Genomic DNA, 7,486 nt, shown 5'->3' with positions numbered 1-7,486 from the left:
CAGTTTCCTCCTCCATGTGCTCCCACCAGCATGTGCTGCATTGCCCCAGGTCCACAGTAAAACCTCTGCTGAGGAATCTCACTGTCCTGTCACAGTGTGGAAACAAAGGCTAGGCGTGGCCTGGGTGTGTCCCTAGGCTGCTCACAACACGGTCGCATTAAAGCTTCTCCGTGGTGGCCAGGGCTACAGCGCAAGGTTCTGGCCCATGGAGCACATGGCACTGCCTCTCTTCACCTAGACGCACCACCCTTGCAGCAATGCCTGGGGGCTCTTGGCGGAAGCCCTTACACATGGGCCTGCCAAGAGGCAAGCAGGGAGGACACAGAGAAGCTCCTTGCCATGGAGGACTGTGGCATAAATGGAAAAGTGGTCCCGGGACAGCAGGGGAACAGAATGAACAAAGATGTACAGCCTTCCCTGGGTGCCTTTCACTTAATCTCTCTGAATATGACTAACAGAACTTGTCACCACACTGGGCCTACGGGTCCCTGAGGATGAAACAAGGAATTTAACCACCTTTTAAAAATAAATTTGCAAGTTTTCTGACTTCTGGTGCAGAAAAAGAATTTTCAGAATATAGCAGTAAACAGGCATAAGGAGGATTTCTAGAAGTAGATACAGGGTGGGCTCAAGAGGGGAGCACTGGTGCTCAGAGAGATGAGATGCGTTACAAGGCAGAGTAGGCATATTTAAAGGCTGTACAAACTATCTATAATCCCATCAGAGACCTCAGTGGTAAAGTGGTGGTGGTGGGTTAATCTCTGTGTGAAGTTACAATCTCTGAGATCTAGGTGACTGAGGGGATTTCACTGGGTAGAGTTTTGTTGTATGCAGAGTGTACAGTAGAGAGTAGAATGATATCTGTTGCAGTGGGTACCTGCTTGACCCAAGGGTTAGCTAGTTTTTAGGCTTGCTTTCTCTTAGGGTTCCCCCGACATTTTTGGATCATCCAGGCATGCTGTAAAGCAGAATCAAACTTAATATTGGGGTGGTAAGTGGAGCTGGATAATATCCAGAGCTCAAGGGAGCTGGGGTTGTCTTAGTGTCAGCATCAAACACTGAAAAGCATAACTAACAGTTTAAAGCTAATTTGAAGTTAATACCGCTTAACAGAGACAGTGAGAATCAAAGTTTTGGACAAATAAGGGGGAAACAGGTTTAGGTTGTGCTGTCCCATGACAGTGATAGCAAGAAAAGATAGTTTCAGGCTATTGGTGTTGGTCATTATTAATCAGGCTGTGAATGGGTCACTTATTTTTAAGGGAAGCAAGAGATACTAGTGAAACACCCTATACAAATAGTAAAGTCAAAAGATAAGAAGGCCCTCTGGGTAGTAGTCCAGTGGGCTGGAGTAATCACGACAAGGCCAATAGCAAAGATTAGGGTAAGCAGTTCCAGGAGACCTAGAAACTAGGACTGACAGTCCACAGGGTAGCTCAAGAAATCCCATGAACTGTGTCTTTAAACTTCAGCTTTGCATAAACTAGTCAGCTTCTGGTGGGATGAGAGCAAGGCAGTTTTCTGCAAAGCCTGGAGTCTGACTGGGTCTGCGCTAGAGTGGCCTGCATTGAAGTTGAGTCCTGAGTGGATTTTGGGAATCATGATGAGTGGTCCAAGTTGACTGGAGGTCCTAGGGTTACGCCCTCTTAAGCTTGATATGGTGGATCCAGATGGGCTGAAGTGACTCCTTTTTCCAATCTTTTATCCAGACTGAATCCCCTAACTGAAACTGGTGTACTGAATTGCCAGTGGAGATAGGTGTTTTGTTCATCAGAGAAAAAAATCTGTCCTAGTACTAGTAGCTTCTGGGCAATACAGCTGTCTCTTATCTCCTTTTTTTTTTTTTTTTTTTTTTTTTTTTTTTTTTTTGTCTTTTTCGGTTTTTATTGGTACCAGGGATCGAACTCACGACTGCCTGCTTGCAAGGCAGGCGCTTATGCCGCTGAGCTAAATCCCCAGCCCCGTGCTGTCTCTTATCTCTTTGATGTCTCCCCAAAAGTATTAATAATTAGAGGGAGCCTTCCAAACATTATCTCTTATAATGAGTAACCTGTGAGTCCAGGCACACATCTAATCCTGGGTAAGGCTAGGGGCAGCATCTTTTTCCAGGTTGCTCCTGTTCCTTAGCCAGGATGGGTTTTAAGGTCCAATTTATGTGTTCTACTTTCCCTGAGCTATGTGCTTGGTAGACTGTATGTAGGTTTCATTTAATTTTTAGAAGATCTATGAGGCCTTGAACAATTTGGGCCACAAAAGGAGGTCTGCTGTCACTCTCAATTGTTAGAGGATATCTGTATCCTAGGATAATTTCCTCGAGGGGGAGTTGGCTAATTTCTTGAGCCTTTTTTTGTCTTGGTTGGTTTAGCCTTTACCCATCCTGAATAGGTGGAGACAATCACCAGGAGGTATGTGTATCTAAAACATGGTTTTACCTGCACCCCAGTGTGGCCCCTGCCCCACCCTCACCCCACTTTCCTCCTGTCCTGGACCCTATCTCCCATTTTGTGATCCAGCCCTGGTTCTGGCTGCAGTCAGCAGATCCCAGTGAAGGGTATTGTGTGTTTAGGCCTCATTTCTTTGTCTTTCCTGGCATTTGCTGATTTCTAGTGTATACTCTGTAGTCTCTGTCTGTTTGATTCCATTCCATGGAAATAAAAAGTATGTTGTACATACTGCTGAAGAATTGTCTTGCAAGTTAAGGCTTCCCCCTTTACTATAAGACTATAAATAAAAACTTATTTTATCCTTTGTGAAAAAAAAACAAAAAAAACCAAACAAACAAACAAAAAAAAAAACATGGTTTTACTTCCAGTGAAGTATAATTGAAACAGCTCAAACAGTGAGCTGCCCATGTGTTGAATTTGCAGGGGTGGCAGTGGTCTCTGTAGAAGACTATTTTGGGCATAGGCTTGACACCTTTGATAGACAGAAGCACACAGTGATGGAAGTCTTGGGACACAGAAATATCTTTTCTCTCTCTAAAGCAGTTATTCCAAGATAAGTGTTTGGACAGCCTTCTTGTCCAAGGAGTAAGCAATCCACTGGAGTATAAAGGTTTGATGGTCTCTGAGTACACACCATCCTTCTCCATCCCTAGAAGCTCCTTCTTTTTGAGTCCAGAGATATTTTCTTCTGGAGGATACTCCCAAGAGTTATGATTTACAGTGTCTTATTGGCTCCAGTGACACTTAGGCAGGAACTCGTAATCTCTTGCAAAGGAGTGATCAAAGGCATCAGCCTTGTGCTCAAAGGTGTTAGCCTCTTCAGGGGTCAGAGTGGGGCTTATTTGAGAGTCAGACTGGAGAAAGCCTTGGAGACCTCTGGTTTAGTTTGTTTGGTGGCTTCTTTGACATTTTGTCATCCTTGTGCAGGTGCCATGCTAACCTTCTCTGCATCGTTCCAATTTTAGTATATGTGCTGCCGAGGTGAGCACATTCTTTGGTTTTTTTTTTTATTTAAAGAGAAAAAAACAAAACAAAATAGTAAAAGGGTATAAGTAATACAGAATTTCCAAAAAATAAACAGTAAGAAATCACTGGTTAACAGATTATATATTGTCATCTTAGAAATAGTCGTTTAAGTTACAAAATTAAAGCATACAAAGTGGACATTCAGACAGTGAGACTGCAAAACAGTTGTGGTCAGTGATCCAACAAAAACTTAGTGATATGGTTTTCTATCTTACACACTTAAATATACATGCAGTTATATCCTTTAGAGCACTTTCTTATAATGAATAGCTTCTTTTTTTTTTTTTTTTTTTTTTTTGTGGTACCGGGGATTGAACTCATGACCTTGCGCTTGCCAGGCAGGTGCTTATGCTGCTGAGCTAAATCCCTGGCAATTCTTTGGTGTTTTGATCTGCCAGTTGATTTCCCTTGGTAATGGGATCTGACCCTTTCTGATATCCTCGACAGTGTATAATGGCCACTTTCTAGGTTCCCACATTGCTTCTGGAAGTTGAACTATTTCCTTTTTATTTTTAATCTCCTTTCCTCCTGCTGTTAGGATTCCCCTTTCTTTGTAAAATACCTCATGAATGTCAACTATGGCAAAAGTGTACTTTTAATCTGTAAATATTGACAGTCTTCCCTTCAGCCCACCAGAGGGTTTGGATATCCCCAAGAATTATCTTTTGCAGACACCTGCCCTTTCTTCTGCCCAGCCCTTAGGAAAGGGTCCTGCTTCAGTGATTTGGTCTATGGTGGTGACAGTGCATCCCATAAGCGGTTCTCCATTGTGCATGAAGCTGCTGTCATCTGGGAACAAGGCGGCATCAGGCTGGGGAACTTGATGGTTGGTGACATCAGGCCTGCTGAAAAACAGTTCATCAGTTATTTCTTCCCACTTGTGGTCTGAGGGGCCTCTCCCATGTGTGGACAGTCTCAAGGGTGACTCTGGGCTTTTCCCAGAGCAATCCTTCATATTGAACTATTTCGGCACTTGAGAGCCATTTGCTTGTTGATCGGGGTCATGACTGAATGGGGAACTTTTATTTGAAGGTTTTGTCCCAAGGTTAGTTAACCTGTGTCTTTAATGAGAATGATAGTAGCTGCCAAGGTGCAGAGGCAGGGGGGTCATTCAGCTGCCACAGTGTCCAAGAGTTTAGACAGAGAGATCTCTGGTCTCTGCCAGGGCCTCACAGGCTGACTCAGGACTCCCAAGGCCACATGGACCTGAACAAAGAGATTAAATTCTTGGTAGCCCCACTGTAGGAGTGCTGGCAAATAGCTGTTTAATCTCTTCCAAGGCTGATTTTTGTTGAGCTTCCTACTTTAGGGGCTGATTTTCTGGTCTCATTAGGATGATGTAGAGGGGCTTAGCCTTTTCTGAAAACCCTGGAATGGAGATCCTGAAGAATCCAGCCACTCCCATGGGGAGTGGGGCTTTCATTATTTGGCCTCAGGAAAGAGCAAATAACCTGCTTTTTCTCTGTCCCCAGGGAGTGATGGCCCTCAGTACCAAACAGCAAACCGAGGGCCTGCATATCTGTGCATTTTTCCAGGATACCTTGCAGCCTGTGTCCATGAGCAGCTGGGCCATATGCTGAAATAAGCTATTATCCCTTTTTGCTAGAAAATTAAGAGTTTTAAGGGTGTTTTCATCATATAACTCCTTGATGTGGTTGAGGCAGGATATTAGGGGATGGCAGGCTGGCTGGACAATAGGAAATAACCTGTCAATTACAAAGAGCTAGAATGAAGGCTGGGTAACTGGGTGTGACCTGTAGTCACAGGACACTGCCAAATCATGGACACATGTGCACAGCAACTGCTGATACATTGGACCTGAGGAGATATAAAAGAGAGACAGCAGTCAGACATTGACTTTGGCGCCACTGCTATCTTCCTGTTCTTGCAGTACGAGACATGTCTTTACTTTTCCCTTTTTGTTCTTCTTTTTTCTCTTCTTCCTCCTCTTCCTTGTTTACATTTTCTTTTTCCTTCTTTTACTTTAATGTTTTCATATTTATCATCTGTCCCAACCAATTCTTTTCATGGGTCTGCAAGAGCCTAGAACTCTGGGCACCGTGCCACCCGGCAACAGGGCCATTAATGAGGTCATCTATGTACAGTAATAGGCCTCCTTTTCCAAATTTTAAGTCTGTTAGGTCTTGAGCTAAGGCCCATGCAGTCAAGTAGTAGTTATTTCTAAAACCTTGAAGCAAGACTGTCTAAGTATACTGTTGGTGAGGCTCTATTTGGGAATCTTCCCATTCTAAGGCAAACAACTATTGAGAGCTAGGATTCAAAGGAATAGAAAAGAACACATTTTTAAGATCAAGGACAGAAAACCAATCAGTGTCTAGGGATCTGTGCTAGAAGGGAGTATAAGTCTGCACTAGTAGGTGAACAGTGCATCGTTACCTCATTGATGGCTCTGATGTATTGTACTAGGCAATTTGTATTAACAGCTTGATGCCTTAAGCATGAGTGAAATGGGTGAAATGCACAGGGATTGGCAAGGACTAGAAAAATGTGCACCAAAATTTATCAATAATGGGTTTAGCCCCTGCCTAGCTTCTCTCTTAAGGCAATTACGTCTTTTTTGTTTTGTTTTGTTTTGTTTGTTTGTTTTTTGTCCTTTTTTTGAGACAGGGTCTCGGTATGCAGTTCAGGCTGGCCTTGAGCTCACATTGTAGCCCAGGCTGGTCTCCAACTCACAACAATCCTCCCACCTCCCCCGGCTGACAGTTAGGTCTTTTATTAAGGTATAAATTAAGAATCTTCAGGCAAATGATCATTGGAGTGTCCTTGACAGCCCTCTTTGGGATGCTATCATACGATACTCAAGGATCAACTTGCAGCAGAAAATTGGGCCCAATGGGGTCAGGTTGGCTGGGTCTCTAGTAAGTAGGACACAGTTTACCTGAGGTTTGAATGATACAGTAGCACTGAATAGGAAAGTACAGCTCTTCCAGTTACTCATGGGGCTCTCTGCTGCTACACCAAGGCAGCATGGGAAAGGAAATCTAACTGGTCATTCAGAGTGGAGGTAAGAAAGCTGACCATCTAACTTATTCAAGGCCCACAATAAGTGAGGACAGGATGATAACTCACCCTGGTAAGATATTTCAATTAAGATACTTCAGTGTCCCGAGGAGTATGATTTGTTTGCCTGCTGCATCTATAGTCACCGATGGCTATGGGAATATGAGTGTGCTGGAGACCCACATAGATGACTCACAGGCACCATCGTTCACTTTCCTGGCCACCATGGTGATGGATGCCCATATCCCTCTCTGGGAATGAGTACAGCTCCTCCTCCAATGTCAAGGGCCTTTTGGTGTTCTGACAGGTCTCATAAGGATTTGGTGGCATTAGAGGGCAATTCTTGCCCAGTGTCCTGGTTGCTTGTTCCTGAATCACTCTGACTTGCTTCCAACACTCTTTAGATTACCTGTTTCACTTAGTGCTGCAGGCTTCATCCATTGCAGCGAGCATGGCTTTAACATGCCTTTTTATCTTATTCAATTCCTGTTTGTCCTCTAGTTGGTCATAATTAATAAAAGCAAATCAGTCACACTGATCAACTGACCTTTCCCTGTGGGAGTAACTGGACCTTTCTCCTAGTATCTGGAGCTGTATAGCTAATAAAATGCTGTCCTAAAATAATATGACCTTTTCTAGGCTATGAGTTTAAACTGTATATTTATGGAATGCCTCTTCAAGCTGGAAAGCAGCTGGATTTTCATTAGAGCTCTAATAGACCTGAGCTCACCAAAGCTTACACGTTTGGGCATCCCCTGGTGCATATCCACTAAGATGACCCAGAGGTATAACCTCTGTTTGGTTTCTCCACCCTGTAGGGAAAAGAGGCATTTAGGGAGGGAAAAGATAGGCTTTATTAAAAACCAATAGAGAGGGGGCTGGGGATTTAGCTCAGCAGTATAAGTGCTTTCCTTGCAAGTGTGCAGTCGTGAGTTTGATCCCTGGTACCGATCAAAACGAAAAAGACAAAAAAAATAGAGAAATTTATTAAAAGC

General features: G+C 43.6%; 1 non-coding gene across 1 annotated transcript; it reads right to left on the bottom strand.

The window, feature by feature from the left end:
- Window positions 1-3,326: 3,326 nt before the first annotated feature.
- LOC111754954 (U6 spliceosomal RNA) lies at window positions 3,327-3,433 on the bottom strand. Its single transcript, XR_002789624.1, has one exon. It is a non-coding gene; the product is annotated as a U6 spliceosomal RNA (small nuclear RNA).
- Window positions 3,434-7,486: the final 4,053 nt, after the last annotated feature.

This window comes from Cavia porcellus, unplaced genomic scaffold (assembly GCF_034190915.1).
Source record: "Cavia porcellus strain 051 isolate PalLab524CR breed Dunkin Hartley unplaced genomic scaffold, mCavPor4.1 scaffold_27, whole genome shotgun sequence".
Taxonomy (NCBI): domain Eukaryota; kingdom Metazoa; phylum Chordata; class Mammalia; order Rodentia; family Caviidae; genus Cavia; species Cavia porcellus.
This window is presented reverse-complemented; position numbering and strand designations above follow the sequence as displayed.